This window comes from Hyla sarda, chromosome 12 (genome assembly GCF_029499605.1).
Source record: "Hyla sarda isolate aHylSar1 chromosome 12, aHylSar1.hap1, whole genome shotgun sequence".
NCBI lineage: Eukaryota > Metazoa > Chordata > Amphibia > Anura > Hylidae > Hyla > Hyla sarda.
Window position 1 is genome coordinate 62,535,132 of NC_079200.1, and position 24,382 is coordinate 62,559,513.

The following is a 24,382-nucleotide window of genomic DNA, read 5'->3' on the forward strand; positions in this document are numbered from 1 at the left end:
ATGTAAGTCTGGTGCCTCTAGATGGCTCTGTAACTGGGACATTCTGAAATATTATAGCAATGTCAGTTTGTTTGTTTTTTCAAACACTGTGGGGAAGATTTATCAAAACCTGTGCAAAGGAAAAGTTGCCCAGTTGCCCCTAGCAACCAATCAGATCGCTTCTTTCATTTTGCAGAGGCCTTGTTAAATGTGAAAGAAGCGATCTGATTGGTTTCATGGGCAACTGGGCAACTTTTTCTTTGCACAGGTTTTGAGAAATCTCCCCCTTTGTTTTTCTTTTGTTCAGTCTCCATTTTGTTTGATCAGTAAAAAGACATAAACCAATGTTGCTGCATCGTATTAATTATCCATTATAATGAAGTACAAGACATGACAGGGACTGGTTGCTATAGGCAACAAAGATGCTTTACTTTTAAACAGTTTTCATAAAGCTGCCCTAATGGTGTGAATGGTTGGAGATAAAGTGCTCTATAAATATACATTGGACGCATATCGTAGGTGAGGCAAACAGAAGTCATTACTGTCTAGATTGCTGCTACCAATTCCCCGAAATGTCTTTAATAGATTTTTACAGGTCTATTACAGGAGGGGTCAGAGGTTGGCTGATTTCTTACTTGCTATGTACTGTGGCCTACGCTTTAAATAAGGCTGTAAAGTAATGAAACCTCATTGTGTTTTGTATCGACTTCCACATATATTATGCCATACACAGCACAGAACACTTTGTTACCTCATCATTCACAGGCAGCCGCTATTAGCTGCGTGATGGAGGGACATGCTGACAGCCTCCGATCAATACTGCACTGAACTAGTCAGAGGTCATGTGACCTTCCCCAACGCAACAATTCATGTCAAATCAAGACTGCCACTATGTATCACAGAATAGGCTGAGTTATGACAGGGAGAACTATAGACTTATTGATATTGGTCATACGGCTGCATACATGATGCTGCTATAGCCTAGGTATCTTCTGTATATAATGATATTTATACAGCTGGTATAAGTTATATATCTCCTGTATATAGTTATATGGACCATGCTGGTATAACTTGAGTATATACTGTATATAATTATATATGTACAGCTCATATAAGTTATATATCTTCTGTATATAGTGATATGGACCATGCTGGTATAACCTGGGTATATATTGTATAAAATTATATATGCACAGCTGGTATAAGTTATATATCTCCTGCATATATTTATATGGACCATGCTGGTATAACCTGGGTATATACTGTATATAATTATATATGTACAGCTGGTATAAGTTATATATATATCCTGTATATAGTGATATGAACCATGCTGATATAACCTGGGTATATACTGTATATAATTATATATGTACAGCTGGTATAAGTTATATATCTCCTGTATATAGTGATATGGACCATGCTGGTATAACCTGGGTATATACTGTATATAATTATATATGCACAGCTGGTATAAGTTATATATCTCCTGCATATAGTTATATGGACCATGCTGGTATAACCTGGGTATATACTGTATATAATTATATATGTACAGCTGGTATAAGTTATATATCTTCTGTATATAGTGATATGGACCATGCTGGTATAACCTGGGTATATACTGTATATAATTATATATGTACAGCTGGTATAAGTTATATCTCTTCTGTATATAGTGATATGGACCATGCTGGTATAACCTGGGTATATACTGTATATAATTATATATGTACAGCTGGTATAAGTTATATATCTCCTGTATATAGTGATATGGACCATGCTGGTATAACCTGGGTATATACTGTATAAAATTATATATGCACAGCTGGTATAAGTTATATATCTCCTGCATATAGTTATATGGACCATGCTGGTATAACCTGGGTATATACTGTATATAATTATATATGTACAGCTGGTATAAGTTATATACATCCTGTATGTACAGTTGGGATATAGACCATGCTGGTATAACCTTAGCACCTATTGTTACATAGATATAAACGGAGAGCTTACAGATAATTGTCTTGCAGGTCTTATAACACGTTCTATCCTTCTTTCATTTTATGATGTATCCTTATTTTAGGTGAGTAGTAAGCCAAAGCCAAACCAAAGGTTCAGGTTCAGAGAAAGGGCAGAGAAATATAAAATCATGATATTCCAATGTTCCATATAACTCTTCTTTCTTCATAGTATAATTCAGACGATTCATAAGACTCCTGCAGCTACTGCACCAAATAATATTGAGAATATGGAGGACCTATCTCCTATTTCCAGCACAAAGGTGATTATAGTCTCCACTGAAAAGAACAGACACCTAGGATTCTGCAGCCTCCATTCTCAGGTCACAGGGGGGGCCCAGATCACAATAGGGTTGGTAAACCCTATTTTAACATAATTTATTTACTTGGAAGGTCGGGTGAATGACATACAGCTGCCATTACACTTCCTGTTGGCCATAGGCATTATAAAGTAAAAATATACACATTTGGTATCACCGCGTGCATCAATGTAAAAACTATTGAAATATAATGTTTATGATCCTGCACGGTAAACAGCATAAACATCTGTTACGCCGAGCACTCGGGGTCCCTGCTCCTCCCCAGAGCGCTCGCGGCGTTCTTCAGCGTGCAGCGCCCCGGTCAGACCCACTGACCGGGAGCGCTGCTCTGTTATCACTGGCGGGGATGCGATCCGCGTAGCGGGATGTGCCCGCCCACGGGTCGCATCCCAATCTTCTCACCTGCCCTGTCCTCCAGCTGTCCCGGCACGCGTGGCCCCGCTCTCTAGGGCGCGCGCGCCGGCTCTCTGAAATTTAAAGGGCCAGTGCACCATTAATTGGTGCCTGGCCCAATCAGTACCAATCACTTCCCACATTATAAAAACCCACTTCCCCTTCCTGTCCTTGCCGGATCTTGTTGCCCTAGTGCCCTGAGAAAGCGTTCTGTGTCCTTGTCCTTGTGTACTACGCCTATCTAAGCTGTTAGTGAGGTCGAGTCGCTATCGGGGGATACGACCTGGGAGTTACCGCCGCAGCAAGTCCATTCCGCCATGCGGCGGGCTCTGGTAAAAACCAGTAACTTCTTAGAACCAGTCCCCTGGTACGGCCCACGCCATCGCCTCACTAACACAGAGGATCCACTACCCGCTTCCAGTTTGGTTCCTGACAACATCAAAATACTGATTTTTAATAACATCCTATATCAGAAAAAAATAATAATAAAAAGCAATCAAGAAGTCCCATCAAAACAAAAATTATATAAAAAAGAAATACAGATCGGGACCCAAAATTTAGCTCTCACATAAACCTGTATTTGGAAAATTAAAAAAGTTATAGGGGTCAGAAAAGGATAATTTTATGCATACCAATTTTTTTTTTCTAAGTAGCACAATAATATAAAAGTTATATAAATCATTTTAATCGCATTGACCTAAAGAATAAAGATAATGTATAATTTTTACCATAAAATGCACTGTGTAAAAACCAACTAACTGCCAAATTGCAGTCTTCTTATAAATTTTTGCCCACAAATAATAATATTTTGGTTTCATGGTACATTTTATGATAAAATGAGTGATGCCATTACAAAGTACCATTGAATATGCAAAAAACAAGCCCTCATATTGGTCTGTAGGTGAAAAAATAAAAGAGTTATGGATTTTAAAAAGAGAGGAGGAAAAAACAAAAATGAAAATTTGCTGTGTGCTTAACCCGTCAGAGATGCGGGGCATACAGGTATGCCCTTGTGCCTGAGTCCTTAAGGACGCAGGGTGTACAGGTATTCCCTGGTCCCGTTACCGGCGTTTAAAGCGTTCTCACGAGCAGAGAACGCTTTAAACCCGGTTGATCCTGACTGCCAGGACCCAGCGAGCATCACCAATCGGGCTAATGCCCAGCATTAACCCTTCAGACACCAGGATTAACCCCTTCAGGACCAAGCCCATTTTGGCCTTAAGGACCAGAGCGTTTTTTGCACATCTGACCACTGTCACTTTAAACATTAATAACTCTGGAATGCTTTTAGTTATCATTCTGATTCCGAGATAGTTTTTTCGTGACATATTCTACTTTAACATGGTGGTAAATTTTTGTGGTAACTTGCATCCTTTCCTTGTGAAAAATCCTAAAATTTGATGAAAAATTTGAAAATTTTGCATTTTTCTAACTTTGAAGCTCTCTGCTTGTAAGGAAAATGTATATTACAAATAAAAAAATGTTTTATTCACATATACAATATGTCTACTTTATGTTTGCATCATAAAAGTGACGAGTTTTTACTTTTGGAAGACACCAGAGGGCTTCAAAGTTCAGCAGCAATTTTCCAATTTTTCACAACATTTTCAAACTCACTATTTTTCAGGGACCAGTTCAGGTTTGAAGTGGATTTGAAGGGTCTTCATATTAGAAATACCCCACAAAAGACCCCATTATAAAAACTGCACCCCCCAAAGTATTCAAAATGACATTCAGTCATCATTTTAACCCTTTAGGTGTTTCACAGGAATAGAAGCAAAGTGAAGGAGAAAATTCACAATCTTCATTTTTTACACTCGCATGTTCTTGTAGACCCAATTTTTGAATTTTTACAAGGGGTAAAAGGAGAAAATGTATACTTTTATTTGTAGCCCAATTTCTCTTGAGTAAGCACATACCTCATATGTCCATGTAAATTGTTCGGCGGGCGCAGTAGAGGGCTCAGAAGGGAAAGAGCGACAAGGGGATTTTGGAGAGTACGTTTTTCTGAAATGGTTTTTGGGGGGCATGTTGCATTTAGGAAGCCCCTATGGTGCCAGAACAGCAAACAACCCTCACATGGCATACCATTTTGGAAACTAGACCCCTTGAGGAACATAACAAGGAATAAAGTGAGCCTTAATACCCCACAGGTGTTTCACGACTTTTGCATATGTAAAAAAAAAAAAATTTTTTTTCACTAAAATGTGTGTTTCCCCCCAAATTTCACATTTTTCCAAGGGTTAATAGCAGGAAATACCCCCCAATATTTGTAACCCCTTCTCTTCTGAGTATGGAGTTATGCCATAAGTTGACCTGAAGTGCACTATGGGCGAACTACAATGCTCAGAAGAGAAGGAGTCATATTTGGCTTTTTGAGAGCAAATTTTGCTCGGGGGGCATGTCGCATTTAGGAAGCCCCTATGGTGCCAGAACAGCAAAAAAAAACACATGGCATACCATTTTGGAAACTAGACCCCTTGAGGAATGTAACAAGGAATAAAGTGAGCCTTATTACCCCACAGGTGTTTCACGACTTTTGCATATTAAAAAAAAAAAAAAATTTCCACTAAAATGTGTGTTTCCCCCCAAATTTCACATTTTTGCAAGGGTTAATAGCAGGAAATACCCCCCAATATTTGTAACCCCTTCTCTTCTGAGTATGGAGGTACCCCATAAGTTGACCTGAAGTGCACTATGGGCGAACTACAATGCTCAGAAGAGAAGGAGTCATATTTGGCTTTTTGAGAGCAAATTTTGCTCGGGGGCATGTCGCATTTAGGAAGCCCCTATGGTGCCAGAACAGCAAAAAAAAACACATGGCATACTATTTTGGAAACGAGACCCCTTGAGGAACGTAACAAGGGATACAGTGAGCATTTGCCCCCCACTGGTGTCTGACAGATCTTTGGAACAGTGGGCTGTACAAGTTTTCATTTTCACGGACCACTGTTCCAAAGATCCGTCAGACACCTGTGGGGGGTAAATTCTCACTGCACCCCTCATTACATTCGTGAGGGGTGTCGTTTCCGAAATGGGGTCACATGTGTTTTTTTCTTTTTTTTTTTCGTTTGTCAAAACCGCTGTAACAATCAGCCACCCCTGTGCAAATCACCTCAAATGTACATCGTGCGCTCTCCCTTCTGAGCCTTGTTGTGCGCCCCCAGAGCACTTTGCGCTCACATATGGGGTATCTCTGTAGTCGGGAGAAATTGCGTTACAAATTTTGGGGGGCTTTTTTTCACTTTTACCTCTTGTGAAAATGTAAAGTATAGGGCAACATCAGCATGTTAGTGTAAAAAATTTAATTTTTTTACACTAACATTCTGGTGTAGACCCCAACATTTCCTTTTCATGAAGGGTTAAAGAAGAAAAAGCCCCCCAAACCTTGTAACGCAATTTCTGCCGAGTACGGCGATACCCCATATGTCGCCGTAAACTGTTGCCTTGAAATACGACAGGGCTTCAAAGTGAGAGCGCCGTGCGCATTTGAGGCCTGAATCAGGGATTTGCATAGGGGTGGACATAGGGGTATTCTACGCCAGTGATTCCCAAACAGGGTGCCTCCAGCTGTTGCAAAACTCCCAGCATGCGTGGACAGTCAACGGCTGTCCGGCAATACTGGGAGTTGTTGTTTTTCAACAGCTGGAGGCTCTGCTTTGGAAACAGTGGCGTACCGGACGTTCTTATTGGGGGAGGGGGGCTGTGTAGGGGTATGTGTATATGTAGTGTTTTTAACTTTTTATTTTATTTTGTGTTAGTGTAGTGTAGTGTTTTTAGGGTACAGTCACATGGGCGGGGGATTACAGCGAGTTTGCCGGCGCAAAATTTGCTGCATCTCAAGATGCGAGAAACCCACTGTAAAAGCCTCGCCCATGTGAATGTACCCTGTACATTCACAGGGGGGGGGGGGGGGGCACCAGCTGTTGCAAAACCACAACTACCAGCATGCATGGTCTGTTAGTGCATGCTGGGAGTTATAGTTTTGCAACAGCTGGAGGCACACAGGTTAGGGAACACTGAGTTAGAAACAGACAATGTTTCCCAACCAGTGTGTCTCCAGTTGTTGCAAAACTACAACTCCCAGCATGCCCAGACAGCTGAAGGGCATGCTGGGAGTTGTAGTTCGGCAACATCTGAAGGGCCAGATGTTGCTGAACTAAAACTCCCAGCATGCCTGGACAGTCAGTGCATACTGGGAGTTGTAGTTTTGCAACAGCTGGAAGAGCACAGATTGGAGACCATTATACAATGGTCTCCAAACTGGGGCCCTCCAGATGTTGCAAAACTACAACTCCCAGCATGCCCAGACTCCTAGAAGCAGCAGTGAAGATCTTCACTGCTGCCTCTGAGGACCACATACTTACCCGTCGCTGCTCGTCCACGTGGCCGGTCCTGCGCTGCTCCTCGGTCCCGCCGCTGGATCTGGTAAGGCTGCCGATCCCCACGTGTTCCCCCCCCCCTATGCTGCAGGTCCCGAGCGAGCCCCCGCAACCATCGTCCCCCGTTCTGCCCGACTTCCAGGGGCGGGCAGTGCGGGGGATCTGAACTTTCACCCTAGATCACTGTGATTGGTCCACAGGGACCAATCACAGTGATCGCTGACCAGGACCATCAATGGATGGTCCTGGGGGTGAAGCAGAAGTTGTCCCCTGCTGGAAACAGCGGGACTTCTGCCAGTTAACCCGTGCGATGCTGCGCATCGCCAGGTTAACTGAATGTCATTTATAAACGCCGGGATGCGCGAACACACTGCACAACCCGGCGTTTATATATGACATTCTGCGGGAAGGGGTTAAAGTTGATCGCAGCATCTAAAATGAAAGTGAAAGCATCCTGGCAGTCCAGCGGAGCTGATCGGGCCTATCGCTACGGCGGGAGCGCGCTTACCTGCCTCCTCGCCGTTCGATCGGTGATCCATTGCTTCAAGCCTGCCATGCAGGCTGGAGCAGAAGAGCACCAATAACACTGATCAATGCTATGCTATGCCATAGCATTGAACAGTGTATGCAATCAAAATATTGCATGGTATAGCCTCCTATGGGGGCTCAAAAAAAAAGTAAAAAGTGTAAAAAAAATATAAGTTAATAATAAATGTGAATAAACCCCTCCCCTACCAAAAGTTTTAATCACCCCCCATTTCTCATTTTTTAAATAAAAGAATGAAATAAAAAATAATCATATGTGGTACCGCCGTGTGCGTAAATGTCCGAACTATTAAAATATAAGGTTAGCTAAAGCGCATGGTCCAAGGTCCAAAATTGTGCATTTTTGGTCACTTCATACACCATAAAAATATTAATAGAAAGCGATAAAAAGTCCCATCAAAACAAAAATGGTACCAATAAAAACTACAGACCACGGCACAAAAAATTAGCCCTTATATAGCCCTGTATGCAGAAAAATAAGAAAGTTATAGGGGCCAGAAGATGACAATTTTAACCCTTTGGGGACCGAGCCCATTTTGACCCTAAGGACCAGAGCATTTTTTTGCATTTTCATTGATACTTGCATCATTTCTTGGTGAAAAATTAGAAAATGTCATGAAAAATTTGAAAATTTAACATTTTTATAACTTTGAAGCTCTCTGCTTGTAAGGAAAATAGACATACCAAATAAATTATATATTGATTCACATATACAATATGTCTTCTTTATGTTGGCATCATAAAGTTGTCATGTTTTTACTTTTTGAAGACATCAGAGGGCTTCAAAGTAGAGCAGCAATTTTCCAATTTTTCAAGTAAATTTCAAAATCTGAATTTTTTAGGGACCAGTTCAGTCTTGAAGTGAATTTGAGGGTCTTTATGTTAGAAATACCCCATTATGAAAACTGCACCCCTCAACGTATTCAAAATGACATTCAGAAAGTTTGTTAACCCTTTAGATGTTCACAGGAATAGCAGCAAAGTGGAGGCGAAAATTCCAAATCTTCATTTTTAACACTAACATGTTCTTGTAGACCCATATTTTTATTTTTACAAGGGGTAAAAGGAGAAAAAGCCCGGCAAAATTTGTAACCCAATTTCTCTTGAGTAAAGAAATACCTCATATGTAGATGTAAAGTGTTTTGTGGGTGAAATAGAGGGCTCAGAAGAGAAGGAGCGACAATGGGATTTTGGAGAGCGAATTTAGCTGAAATGGTTTTTGGGAGGCATTTCGCATTTAGGAAGCCCCTATGGTGCCAGAACAGCAAAAAAAAAAAAAACACCCCACATGGTATACTATTTGGGAAACTACACCCCTCAAGGAAACATAACAAGGGGTACAGTGAGCCTTAACACCCCACAGGTGTTTGACGAATTTTCAATGAAGTTGGACGTGAAAATGAAAATTTTTATTTTTTTCACTAAAATGCTGATGTTACCCCAAATTTTTCATTTTCACAAGGGGTAATAGGAGAAAATGTCTCCCAAAATTTGAAACACCACTTCTCTTGATTAAGGAAATATATCATATGTAGATGTAAAGTGATCTACGGGTGCACTAGAGGGCTCAGAAGGGAAGGAGCGACATTGGGGTTTTGGAAAGCAAATTTTGCTGAAATGGTTTTTGCGGGGCATGTGTAGTGGTCTCCAAACTGTAGCCCTCCAGATGTTGCAAAACTTCAACTCCAAGCATGCCCAGACTGCCCAGGCACGCTGGGAGTTGAAGTCCGGAAACATCTGAAGGGCCATATGTTGCCGAACTACAACTCCCAGCATGCCTGGACAGTCTCGGCATGCTTTGAATTGGCATCTGGAGCACTACAGTTTGGACACCACTATATAGTAGTCTCCAAACAGTGCCCTTCCAGATGTTGCAAAACTACAACTCCCAGCATGCTGAGACTGTCTTGGCATGCTGGGAGTTGTAGTTCTGCAACATCTGAAGGGCCAGATGTTACAGAACTACAACTCCCAGCATGCCTTGACTGTCTGGCCATGCTGAGAGTTGTAGTTTTGCAAAAACTGGAAAGACAGTGGTCTCCAAACTGTGGCCCTCCAGATGTTGCAAAACTACAACTCCCAGCATGCCCAGACACCCAAAGCCTGTCTGGGCATGCTGGGAGTTGTAGTTTTGAAACTCCTAGAAGCAGCAGTGAAGATCACTTTACGGCGATCTTACTGCTGCATCTGACACCTTTCCTGCCGCCTCTGTCTCCACTTTCCTGCCGCCTCCTGTCAGCCGCAAGTCCCTGGTCCCCGCGCCGTGATGAAGGTAACTGCCGCTGGTCCCCGTCGCCATCTTTAAGTAGCAAGGTGCAAGGGTGTACCCATACACCCGTGGTCCCCAACAGGTTAAAAATACAAAGTGGTAATATAAAATAAAACCTACATAAATTGGGTATGCTTGTAACCATATGGGCCTACAGATAATAGATAAGGTGTTATTTTTACAGAAAAGTAAAAACGAAAGCCTGAAAAAGTTAGTTGCAAAATGGCATTGTTTTTTATTTTTATTTCACTCCACATATAAGTTTTGTTTTGTTGCAGATTATGTTGTAAAATAAGTGATGTCATTACAAAGTACAATTGGTGATGCAAAAAACAAGCCCTTATATCAGTCTGTAGGTACAAAATTGAACGCGTTATGATTTTTAGAAGGGGAGGAGGAAAAAACAAAAGTGCAAAAACGAAAATTAGCTTAGTCCTTAAAGGAAAACTGTCAGTAAACTCCCCCCATACTAACCAGAGGAACTGGCTGGTAATGCAGGGGACGCTGATCAATTTGCTGCCTACCATGCCCTGATCCACCCCGCCGTTCGCCTGTTATCTTCTTTTTTGTGGATATGCAAATGAGCTGCTAACTGCCACAGGTGGCTTACAAGGCTCCTTCTGGCTCTCTGACGTCAGCATTGCTCGTCCGCCGCACAGTCCGGCTTATGAATAATCATCCCCTCCCTCCTCAGTGGAGTCCAGTACAGAGCGAGGAGGGGAGGAACAGTCTGAGGGAGGGGATGAATATTCATAAGCCGGGTGGTGTGGCAGACGAGCGGCGCTGACGTCAGAGAGCCAGAAGGAGCCTTGTAACCCCGCCGATGTCAGTTAGCAGCTCATTTGCATATCTCCAAAAAGGAAGATAACTGGGGAACGGTGGGACGAAGCCGGGCATGGTAGGCAGCAAATGTCTAGGGGCAGACAGTGAAATAAACTTATCCGCAGGATTGGGATAAGTGTCTGACAATGGGGGTCCGACTGATCTCCCGAATGGGGCCCCAACATTGCAGCGCTGTGCACCAGCTAATGCATGTGTCGTCGAGCTCACTGAGCTCGACAGACATGCCCCCCCCCCCCATACAGCGGAGGCATGTCGGGAGCAGCGTCATGCTGCGTCCGGCACACCTCCTGCATGGGATAGCCACGGCAGAGCCGGGGCCCCATGCAGGAGATTACATGGTCCCAACGTTCAAACCCCCACCCCCCGATCAGACACTTATCCCCTAAGGAGATACATTTATTTTACTGCAGATTTCCCTTCCATTGCCAGTATTAAAATAGAATGTCAACAAAAATTATCCACCCTAAATTACCACCCCGAGCACAACTAAACCTTCTTAACCTAAAGTTAAGTGAAGTATGTGCAGTGTGGCTTTAAGAACCCATTCAGTGAGCTTGCACCTAGTTGACACCACGCTATATATATATATATATATATATATATATATATATATATATATACACACACACCACTTTGCATCGATTTTATCTTCCTAAGTGGAGCTAGATTAATCCTGGGATATAAATATAGGCCACTAATGTAGAGCGATCCTTTGTATGTCAGAGTCGCATGTTCCATAGAGGGAAATACTTTTATTTGTTTTTATCCCTTGAGACTAAATTGTGATGCATGTTTCTAAATTTGTTTTTTGTTTTTGTTTTTTATTAATTGCTAAATATTTTCTCTGATGCTCATATAAATGGAGTCATCTTGCACCTCATATTTGCGCATATTGATCCCTCCCTTCTTTTAGCTCTTTTATCATGTGATATTGCGCATGCGCATGCAAATTTTATGGTGAATGCGCATGCAAATTTTAAGGCGCATAGTAAAAAAAATGGCCGCAAATATGCAAATGTTACGAATATATGACAAATATTCATCCATATATTCGCGAAAAATCGTGAATTCGAATATGGCCTATGCTGCTCAACACTAATTAAGAGCTCTTCAAGAAGCAACACCACCAATGTTCTTAGGCTGAGTTTGGTATTTCATTTTAGTAATAGGAGATGAACTGCATTACCAGAGTAAGCCATATGGGGGCAGTACTTTATTGAGGGAGAAAAAACAACACATCCTTCTTTCTAATCATATACAATCCCGTTAAAAAAAAAATTAAATAAAACACTCAGACTTTCCTTTATGGAAACTAAGCAAAGAAAAGGGGTGGAGAATAGAAGAGGAGACCAGCACCATAATTATCAATAATTATGATACTATTTTAATTAAACATATATGCAAAGAAAAATACATACATTTAAAGGCATCAAAAACAAAAGTATTACTACAGAGATACCACTCTGTGACAACAGAGACAATTAACGGAGGTCCACAGGACTGTTGAGACCCAATTAGCTCCTAGCAGGCTATAACTACCCCTCCCCCTTACTACAATAATTAATTAAATAATAACTGACACAACAACAATTCAACTTTTCCGTGGGTGGGGATCGGCCACAGCTTTATTTATAAAATTACTTATATAAATAACAATTTAACTGTAACAAAGACACCGATTGGCTTCTTACCAACCCGAGAGGTGCTGCCACACCGTCCTGTGTGGAGGTCTACCCCGGGTTGACCCCGCTTTCACCGTCTTCTTACCGCCAAGCTGTGACTTACAATAAACAGAGATACAAAAAGGGAGGGAGGGTGGGCAAAACTCCGGGTCCTGGGCAGATTGAGGGGGGAAGGGAGGCACCACAGCTATAAACACCCAGGGGAGGGCCCCTGAAAGCCCGGGAAACTATTACACCCATGGGACATACCACTATAGTTACCAACAAGTTTTTACAGGCGGGGGAGGGGGCTAAAAAACATTGCCTGTATATTTCTTAACCCCTTAACTGCTCACCAGTCAGGGGGCAAGCTAGTTATGCACAGCTTGCCCCTCCAGAACCAAAGGTAAGTATACTAAAGTGCATAGAGGTATGTGTATAACACCATACAACTGACTTACCCTGAAAATGTGGCAAAAAAATATGAAGTGGAAGTGCTCAAGAAACTATAACATAGCATAAAAATGCTAAGGAAATAATAATAAAAAAAAAAAAACAGAAGTAACAAATATCAAAGTACCAATTGCCAAGGGGAATGAAGTAATGTGAGGGACCTGCACTACCCAAGCTTTGCGCAAAACTTTGACGCATGGCCTGGCTTCAAACCGGGGAAGCCCTGTGTGTCTGCTCATCGGAAAATGTGCAGTGTATTTACCGCTGCCCAGCAGAATTTTCGTAGCAATTAATACTCTGCGTATGTGCTATGTGTGACTCAACCCTAAAAAAGGGTTATCGATTTGATGCCCCTGTGTAATATATTATTAATTGCAGTGGTCTCCAATTATGGACCTCCAGATGTTACAAAACTACAGCTCCCACTCTGCCCAGACAGCTTTTAGCCACTGCCACAGTTTGAAGACCACTGCTTTATTATTGTCAGCAACCTAGGCCCAATTGCATTGGCAAGCTTTGTACCTCCTATAGCCGAATAGTAGCTGCATAGTGTCCCATGTTGCCACTTTACTGGGCTTGTTTGAGATCCTGAAAACATGGCTGCTTTCTTCCAGAAACAACGCCATCTTCTCTTGATCTTCTCTTACTGCTATATACAGTAATAATTCTTCATTTGCATTGACCTTGTCCAATGCTCCTGTGAATAATATGGTCATTGGGTGTCGGATATTATTGATATTTTCTGCACCATGTGACTGATGGTATTTTATACCATCAATGTGTGTCATGTGAAATACGATGGGGACAATGTGTAGCGTACAAATTCAGTCCTGACATATCCATTTCATGAATCTGCCATAGAGAGGGATTAAATAGAAGATGGTATCTGGTGAAGTAACCATTTTTTGGGCTAATGCTCCTAGAGGAAGGTCCTTAATTCCAGACCCTACTGAATAAGCCAGTGGAACACAACAAACCTTTAATAAGGTCACTTTAATGCACTATATTAACAAGACTAGTCCCTTTTAAAGAATGACTCTCTCTATATATATATATATATATATATATATATATATATATATATATATGACCTGTATACACTTTACAGGAGGAAATTACGCACAAGTCTTTTATTTATTGTATTAATTTGACTGTCTTAGGTCTTAAAAGTGTCTGTCTCAGGTCACGGATCCATTTTACTGGCTTAATAAAATTGCAGTTCGTTCCATGTGGATCTCATCGCACATCTCTTCATATTATGAACTTCGATAGTTTGCTCACATAGTAGTAAACACTCAATACAGCCATGGTAAATTATTCTTACCTATATTTTTTGCAAGGGGCTGATGCTTTTGGCATTAATAGGATTTCCTGCCCCCAAAAATATTTACATATAGATAAGATCTGTACCTGTATAAAGACATAGGGGGGTATTTTTCAAAGTATTTATGTGTTTTTTTTCATGTAACTTTGGCGCAATACTTTGGCGCAGTGTCTTTTTGCGCCAAAGTTTGCCGCATTTTCTCCACTGTCATTTTTACAACTTTCTCAAAATCACACGGTCCTGTGTGTGATTTTAACTTTAGTCAGTAATTCATCATTTGCACCAACCGATCTTTGGCTCAATTTTGCGCCTTTAGGATTTTGCACATGGAAAACACACTTAGCAATGTCAGAAAATGCTTTTTCTGAAAGCAGGGACGCCTCCAGGGCTGCGCAATACTATCCTGCGACATAGTTGTTTCTGAGGAACCTTCACTCTCCGTTGAGCCAGCATTGGACATGGCCACACAGGGTCAGGAAAGTAAAGCACTAAAGTAACCAAAAAAATAAAAAAAAACTACTCAAGTTGAAAATAAAATCCATTTCACATGGTGACTATAAACCATACATAAGATAATAACTCATGTCGCTTGCTGATATACTGCAGGAGGGACTCCGAAATGGCTGCTCTACAGGGTAAAATACGCGTCCTCTGTGGTGGTAAGTTCTGTGTAAAAGTCGCGGTGAACAGATGATTTCAACATTTGAGCAAAAATTACTAACAACTTGCACCAAATGATAAATTTGGTGCACATTCACGAAAACCAAAGAGAAAAAAAAGGGTAAAAAGAAACTTTCAACAGGCAAAATTGATAAATACCCCCATAGTAATAACTTAGTGGACACCTTACGGCTTGAAATGGTGGTCACTTATGGTCTTTAGCCAGGCAGCCTTATTGATTGCCCCGTGCCGGGACCCTACTGTTCCTGGCAGTTACATGCCACTGTCAAAACATGACACCGGGCATATAACAGGACTGATGGGGTCTTCCCCCTTGTCTCCCACGAGATTGCCGGGTGTAAACCGGTTTCCATGGCAGATAGGGTCTCTCTGAAGGAACCCAGGCCTGTAATAAGTCTGTATAAGCATTGCCAGAGGCCTGTATACAGCAGGGTCAGCATAATGCTGACAGGCAAAATACACTGCACTACAGTAGTAGGGTAGAGTATTATATAAGCAATGAGAAGATGGCTGGTGAAAGTCCCCTAGTGGGAGTAGTTAAAATAAAAAGTTTAAAAAATAAGGTTTAATAAAAATGCATTCATTCCCCATGTCAAATATATTTTAGTGGAAATGTAAAATGATTTATGAATATCACATATTAGATAAAGACATGTCTGTACCAACCCAAACTATACTAATATAAAATAATGTATCCAGCACAGTGAACACCAAAAAAATATATATATAAATTATTTTTGTTTAAAAAATGCATGTACCTGAAAATGATATCGGTAAAAACGACAAGCTTTTCTGCAACCAAAAAGTTCCCAACCAGCTCCATCAGGAAAACAAAAAAAAAAGCTAAGGGTCTTGGAATGCGGCAATGCTTTTGTTTTTTAATAAAAAGTGTTTATAAACTTTAAAAAAAAAAACTGACCCACAGAATTTAAAACAAAAAAAGAAAGAAAAAATAGCATTTTTTAACCTAAATAATTAATAAAATTTTTAATTGACAAAAAAAATGAGGATGCGACGATAAGAAAATATTGTTTCAACTGTAAGGCCCATAGTAACAATTGTTTAAACAGTAAAACCCAAATTGGCTTGGTCACTAAGGGGTTAAAACAGTTTAGAAGGGTTTCTTGATGAAGGGGTGTCCTGCTACTAGACCCCAGCAATCAGCTGTAATCTGTAAGAGAATTTTGAACTGTCCAATGCCCCTGCAGGGCCACCACTGGTTAAATGTATAGTTCTCTAATAATTACAATATTAACACGTGTCAGACATGATTTTTGCCTTCTGAGAAACAACTGAAAACCGTGTCCCCCAAATGTCTGTTTACATTGGAGAAGAAAATGTCTTATTTACGAAATGTTAGCGGCACTAATTTGATCAGTCGCGCAAAGATTTTCTTTTGAACAAAGCAAACACAGGAAAGGCTGTTAATGGAAGCGAGCTGGTGGAAAAGGCGCTTTAAAAGCTTCTCTGGCTGTAGCCCATGTCATACGTTAAGGGTTTTCTTTATTCCAAAAATAGATTCTTGGGGCCGATATTTGGATTATTGGTTGTGTTTTATTTTTATTCTCAATATCCCTCTTTTATGCCTAAGTTTTCTGGGCCTTTTTTAGAGGTTGCCCAGGCTGCAGTTCCCTTACGGGCCCCCTGGAACAGGAGCGCCACTAGAAAACTCAAATTCACACGTTATTACTTAGCAGCATATGGTCATATCATTTGGGATGGAAATGACAGTATTATATTGGAACCATATGGCAGTGTTAAGTCAGAATTAAAATTTAGATGCTGCATATTATTTGGACTATATACTAGTATTAAGAACGCAGTATTGTCCAGGCACTATACAGTGGTATTACTGATGGCTAACTATGTAACTGTATAGTGATAATACTAATGGCTAACTATGTAACTGTATGGGGTATTACAAAGGGCTTAAAGGGGTTATCCAGGAATCGAAAAATAGAGATCATTTCTTTAAAAAAATGCTCCCTGTCCAACACCCTGTGTTGGGTGTGGTTTTACAAATTTGCTCCATTCACTTCAATGGAACTGAGCAGCAGAACTGCACCCAACTTAGAGACAGATGAGGAGCGGTATTTGAAAGAAACGGTCTCTGGTTTTCAATTACTGTATAACCCCTTTAAATAACCAGAGAAATGTTCTAAAAATAACAAGCATTGGTTCCTAGTTGCATGTTACCTAGGGCCCCATTTGCTATAAACTTATCCCTGCTTTCGAGACTCCTAGTAAGACAAAGACCTACAAAGACATCATCCACAGTTGGTGATCTGTTGGGAATTTTCTGCATGCTGTCCTAGAAGATCACCAAGAAGTGGATGAATCCACTGCAAAATTAACAAGAGTAAAGAGTTTCCTAGAAGATCAATAGAGTATGGGTTGTAAAGACCTAATGGGGCAACTCCTACCTTTGGTGACCTACTAAGACAAGAACAGATTTCCCCTGACCTACCTCGATATGCCTCTCACACTGTCAAACTAGATCAAACCTGCGCTGTACTTATGAGGGTTCAATCTTTCCTTTTGTAAAGGTGTCTAGCTTGGAAAATTCCCGGTCAGTTAGCAAGACTCCATAGTGAGTGATACACTGATTCTAAGGGAGTGTCAGCAGGACTGGTGGCATGTTGTTAAGCTGCTGTAATGACTCATCTGTGTCTGACCCGAAGGGTTAAACTTTCTTGAGATTTGGTTTGGTTGCTGGCTACGCCCAAGCTATCTGGGCTGGTCAGCTGACCATGCTGAGATTGCACCTGTGTAGCTGGCTATTTAAAACTGTGGTGTGCTTCTAGTCCTTGCTAGTGAAAGAGTTTGTTTATTAACTGGCAATCTTATAGTGTTTCTGACTTCAGGTTTTGATCGTTGGCTTGGCTTTTTGACCACTCTCCTGCTTAGTGTTCCTGTACTCTGTTATTTCCTGGTATCGACCTCGGCTAAACTGATATTGCTTTGACCGTGTGTGTCTTTGTGTATCTCTATTAGTTTGCATGTCTCCAGCTGTTTCCCGACTCCTACCGTTTTTGTATTTTATTATTCTGCCCTAGCACTCAGCAGGGAGGGTTTGTCATTGTGGTTGTCAATCCGTCTCTTAGGGTGGATAGGCAATAGGTAGGGACAGTGGCTCTGGGTGAGTTAGGGCTTCACTGTTCCCTGCCTATATGTGACAGCTGCTTTGCATATTCCTCTTACTAAGACATAATTTATTCTTGGTGACTGACAAAAGCATTATCTGCATGATGCGTCTGTATAGAAACAAGCCAACTGACACCAGAAAGCCTTCAAAATAATTAGAACAATCTCCGAAGCCGTGCTGCAGGGGGACCAGGTGTGTTGGCAAGAGTGGAGGTGCTAACGAGGTGAAAAGCTATATGTAGTATACAGGTAATAGAAAAAATAACGTTGCACTCACCACAAGACAGAGCATGGAGGCTTTCAAATACGGGTTTATTCGTGAATATGAAGTGCTATACAGTCAAAGCAGGTTGGAGGGAAAGGAGGGTAGCAGACATCAGCTCCATGGAGCTGGCTGAGTGCAGCAAATCATTTCGCAGTGAGGTAGCGTGATCAAGCAGTTTCACTACGAAACGATTCGTTGCACTCAGCCAGCTCCACAGAGCTGATGTCTGCTCCCCTCCCTTCCCTCCAACCTGCTTTGACTGTATAGCACTTCATATTCACGAATAAATCCGGATTTGAAAGCCTCCATGCTCTGTCTTGTGGTGAGTGCAACGTTATTTTTTTCTATTATCTGCATGATGTCCAAGATCATCCTAGAAGATCACTTTTTAATGATTACCAGGGGCTGTGTCCATTCTTGATTTCCTACAAGATCATTGTTTAAAAGTTGTCATAGCAAATCAAAGAAAGTCAAGGACGTCCTAGAAGATAACAAGGCAGTGGAGGATGTGCTTGTGGGTCACTAGGAAGCAGAGGACATTTTAGAAGACAACCAGTAAGTGGAAGATTTACTAAAGGTTACCAAGAATTTGACTAGAACATCCCTAAAAAGAGCGGGAGATGCACTATAAGTTCATCAGGAAGTAGAGGATATGCAAAAAGATCACAGGAAGTGGAGGATATGCTAAAAGATAAGAAGGAAGTGAAGGATTTGCTATAAGGTTACCAGAAAGTGTATCTCAACCTACTAGAATATCTTCCATTCTCAGAGACCTACTAGACCATAATCTGCATGTATTCCTGAAACCTTACCAGGAAGTGGAGGATATGTTAGAAGACTACCAGGAAGTGGAGAATATGCTGAAAGATCACATGAAAGTGGATGATGAACTTAAAAAATCAACAGAAAGTAGAAGACACTGTGCTAGATGGTCCCCGGGAAGTGGAAGACATGCCACAAGATAGCCAGGAAGTATAGGATGCGCTAGGAGTTTTACAGCTTCTACTCTTGGTGATCTACTACAGTATCATCCACATGCCAGCTTGGAAGGTATAGGAAGTGGGTGATACTCTGGTAGGTCATTAGGTTGTAGGTTACCTACGGAAACAGCATCCTAATAAGGTTACTCTTTATTTAACTTTATTAACTTGACTTATGATGATGTTTTCACCTCCATGTAATTTATAAGGAGCCCCTGTCTATGAACACAATGGGGTCATCCTCATTGACTAACATCACAGTAATTATCCCACAATCCCTAAAGAGAATCACAAGAGGCTGATTGTGCAGCGAGTTCAGCAATTATCCTGCAGGCAGTAATTACACCCTCTCAGAAAGGTCAGATGTTGGAGACACGCGGCGTTACGTGCAAATTATTGTTTTATCGCCAGCACTGATTACATTAATTATGATAATAGAGGCTCAATATGAGGCCTTAGATATATCAGCAAGAGAAAGGATGAGGTCTGATGGCAAACTCCTGTGATCATGTATAGATTATTATGTAACAGCAGAAGTGGTACCCACATCTGTATCCATGGTCAGAGACAAATTACAGAACAAACAACACAACGCTTACTAAGTATTAAAGTTTAAAACGTTCACTAAGTTTAAAACAAAGGAAACTTAATTAAACTTTTTAAATACTTGACATATAATTTGTCAAACTCAGGTTTTTGTAATCCGATCTTAATGAAACTTAATGTAATTTCTAATAAATTTGTGTCTTAAATTATGGTATGGCCTTGGAAAGCCTCACATCCTCTGTTAAAGTGGTACTCCACCCACAGACATGCCCCCTCACATAGACATGAATAGGGGGAGAGCGTGGCATAATGTCAGGAGGGGGAATGGCGTGATGTCACGTCTCCAGCCGCCCCAACCCAGCGTTCTTAACATACTGTTTAGAATACCAGGTGCGGCACGGGTGCTGCATGGAGATCAGACATCATATCTCCTATCCTTTGGATAGGGGATTCGATGTCTATGGGCAGAGTACCTCTTTAAGTCCCATCTGCTTTTTGGGGGAAAACATGGATGCAGTTGCCTGGGAAGAGGCGAATAAGCCACTTAAAGACACCTCTGGCAGCTTACGTCTCCTAGAAACAAAGGAGCATTAATGCTAAAATCCAACATGCCCCATCCTTCTTCCCTTCGACATCTTATATTGGGGGAGAGTCAGGAGACCTCTTTATACACTAGTTGGTTGATCCCACTGAAATCTAATGTATATGGACAAGATATCCTAAAGTCAGCACTCACATCCCTGGGATTTCTTAGGTTAAGATATAGAAAAATAATATTTTTTCAAAAACTCTGTATTGTTTAAACGTCTATGATTTACTTGTTCTCCATAAATCACATATCTATTCATATTTTATAGTTACAGGTTCAGCTGTGTACATTGAATTACTAGCAGTAAGACGAAACGTCTCCTTAATAATTGTAAAAGCGGGTCGCTCTAAGGATGTGGAGAACATTTAAGAGACTTCTTCCTGGTGCGACCACAGGGCTTGAGCAGTTACTGATCTGTTGAGGAACGCTGCATGTTTGGATGAAAAATTGATCTGTTTTCCTAACAAAACCCAGAGATCTGAGGACTATCGATTTCTACAAATTCTGTCTAGAATCGTTTTCCAAGCTATGAGCCTCTTGCAGTAATGAAAAAAAGTTATATCTTAAAAACCTCTGATAAGAATGTGAGGGGCCGGGGGCTAATGCCAGGAATAAATGTTGAATGCAAGGTAAAGGTAAAACTTAAAGCTCCTGGGCCCCCATTGCAACACTTGTAACAGGGCCACTACCTACCATGTACTATTTATTTTACTAATGTCTTATTTCGTGTTAGAGAGGCCTTTGAGCCCCTTCAGGCACCTTGCCTGGGTGCAAATGCCAGGTCTAAACATGTGGTAGTTAGACAGTTTCCTAGAATATAGTCGTACATGCATGTACTCAAACACATCCATGAAGAGAACAATGGATGTTTAAAGGGAATGTGTCACCAAATGTTTTTTTTTTTTTTTTTTTTTAGAGGTTAAATACATTTTTCAATTTTTTTAAATATTTTTGGGACAACAACTTAGTGGCGTGGTCTTCAACCTTTGATTCTCCAGCTGTTGTGAAACTACAACTCCAATGGTAATAAGAATGATTGATGCCATAGTTTTATAGATGGTTCTTATACACCATCCATGATGGTTTGACTTCACTTTGATGCCCACTTTATATATATATTTTTTATTAATCTTCTGATAGAAGAAACATGTTAAATGTTTCCACCATGCTGGAACCCTAACTCCATACTCCCCATGTTCTCTATGCACCTTTATATTTTAATGGTTCTGATCCGTAGCATTACAGTTTTTTCTGTCCACAAAACCTCTGAAAACTAAGATGACATGATTGGCTGTCAGTGGTAGAACATGTAATTGCCTTCTTAATTGCCTCTGTCATAAATTTCCTTCTGCTAAGCACCTCGAAATTAGTGCAGGCAGCCCGGGATGTGTAATAGATCCTTCACACTCATTGGTTTCTGAAGCAGGCACACCATAAATTCTGAAATGGTGATAAATCTGGTGACTAGGCAAGCCAAGAAAGTGTTGCAATCTGACAGAGACCTTCCTTGGAAATCATTGCTGGGTATGGATGAGCATTATCCTGCTGAAAAATGCCAGATGGAAGTTCTGCCATAAGAGGTAACACACGTGGCTGCAGGATGTCCTGCACCTATTTGTGGTGGACCTGTATGGGAGATGTTACCCCATCCCCTTGCTGCCCTGTCAGGAAGCCTCCTTCAGAGTCCCTAAGGCCCCTGCACTTGTTTCACCATTGTAAATGTGTTTTACATAGGTGTGCGCACGGGGTGTGCCGGGTGTGCACAGGCACACCCTAATCACCGCGGCCCGCTGATGCAGGACTCTTTTTTTTTTTTCGCCGACATCACCAGCCCGACCCCCCACCCACACACCACTCCCCCCCACCACCCCCCGCTCGGCGCCGCAACCACTACTACACACATTATCCCTACACTGACTGACCTTACATGCCGCCCGGGGCCGCTTTAAGAGCGCGGGGGCTGATGGGTCAGGCGTCAGTGCGCACGGCTGCACATGACGTCATGACGCACGCGCGCACTGTTTCTGGAGAGCCCGCACAGGAGAGGCCCGCTGCCAGGGCAAGGACAGGAGAAGCCCGGGCCCCCAGCTCTGGAGTCTGGGCTGCTGGAGAGGGCGGCTAAGGAGGGAGAGGCCTGCAGCAGCAAGTGCCGGTGAGTGGCTGCTGACCTGCTGCCATACATGATGGGGATGTAGTCCTGAACTGTGAGCCTACATTATGTAGGCTCACAGCTAAGGACTACATCCCCATCCCCATCATGTGTGATTGTCTATTATATGTAGGCTACATACAATAGACAGTGTTTAATCATACATCATGGGAATGTAGTCCTGAGCTGTGACCCTGGGCATGTGTGGTGTGGTCAGGGCATACTGGGAGTTGCATGCTGGGAGTTGCAGTTACTACTGTAACGCCCAGCATGCCCTGACACAATCTCGGTCTGCTCTGCAGCTGTCCCAAAATTAGTTTTGGGTCAGCGGCAAAACCATAGGCTGTATCAGCCTGATACAGTCTATGGTTTTGTAGCTGACCCAAAACTACAACTCCCATTATGTTGCACTATACTCCTGAGTCCTGGGGAAGTAATGCATTAATTTTGGGAAAGCTGCAGAGCAGACCAAGATTGTATCAGGGCATGCTGGGAGTTGCAGTTACTATTTGTAATGCCCAGCATGCCCTGATGCAGCTTATGTTTTGCAGCTGACCCAAAACTACAACTCCCATTATGTTGCACTATAGTATAGGTTATATGGTGCTACATGCTGGGGGGAGCTGTAGTTTCAGTTCAGCTTCAGATATATAGGCTGGAATCAAGAAATTTCTGTGATCCAGATTCCAGCCTTTATCTCGGCAGCTGAACCGAAACTACAGCTCCCCCCAGCATGTAGCACCATATAACCTATACTATAGTGCAACATAATGGGAGTTGTAGTTTTGGTCACCATATATTGTATCAGGGCATGCTGGGAATTGTAGTTGGTAACTGAAAATCCCAGCATTGCATTCCTTGAAGGAATGCAATGCTGGGAGGTGCATTTACCAACTACAATTCCCAGCATGCCCTGATACAATCTATGATGACCAAAACTACAACTCCACACATCTTGCACTATATAGGAGTACAATTTAGATTATGGTGCAACATGCTGGGAGGCCTAGTTTTGGGTCAGCTGCAGACCCAAAACTACAACGTGCACGCTGCTCCAAGCTTGCTTGGTGCCGCATCACTTTTTCAACCAATCTGGTGAAAAAAAAATTCTATTTGGAATATTCCCCCCTCTGTGCCCCCATCTTATAGTAAAATCGTTCTTCTGTTTGCCAAGTAAAGAAAAACATGACTTTTACCATTCAACTTACAATTTTTTTTTCAAATCCACATCAAATGCCTCCCTATAAACACCAGCAAACATACACACAAGTGGGAGGTCTAGTCAGGGCTGGTGCATGGATTTTTGACACTCTAGGCAAAACCTAATTTTGACAACCCTTTGGCTCCGCCCATTGAACCCCTTGGCAAATATAAGATCAGGGGTAGAATTAGTCCCGTAAGCCTCATGGTAAATTCTAGACTTGTCCTCCTCCCTACAATTATAACTATACTGCACCTAATGTGGGGGAACTATACTGCACCTAATGTGGGGGAACTATACTGCACCTAATGTGGGGGAACTATACTGCACCTAATGTGGGGGAACTATACTGCACCTAATGTGGGGGAACTATACTGCACCTAATGTGGGGGAACTGTACTGCACCTAATGTGGAGGAACTGTACTGCACCTAATGTGGAGGAACTGTACTACTAACCTAATGTGGGGGAACTATACTACGCACCTAATATGGGGGAACTATACTGCCAAATTAATGTGGGGGAACTATACTGCCAACCTAATGTGGGGGAACTGTACTACTAACCTAATGTGGGGGAACTATACTGCCAACCTAATGTGGCGGAACTATACTGCCAACCTAATGTGGGGGAA

The 24,382-nt window shown here is 41.8% G+C and overlaps 1 protein-coding gene and 1 long non-coding RNA gene across 6 annotated transcripts in view; one reads left to right on the forward strand and one right to left on the reverse strand.

Annotated features, from left to right (window-relative positions):
* LOC130296393 (uncharacterized) overlaps positions 1 to 24,382 on the reverse strand; it is a 166,127-nt gene that overhangs the window by 125,814 nt on the left and 15,931 nt on the right. Inside the window, exon 1 of one of the 2 annotated variants that reach the window (XR_008849199.1) lies at positions 10,388 to 10,496. The exons of the other annotated variant lie outside the window; for it this stretch is intronic. This is a non-coding gene — a long non-coding RNA (uncharacterized LOC130296393). Of the gene's footprint in view, positions 1 to 10,387; positions 10,497 to 24,382 lie in introns of those variants that run through there. 2 annotated transcript variants of the gene reach the window in all.
* Positions 1 to 24,382, forward strand: part of NTSR1 (neurotensin receptor 1) — a 220,864-nt gene that overhangs the window by 60,229 nt on the left and 136,253 nt on the right. The gene's annotated exons all lie outside the window — the stretch shown is intronic.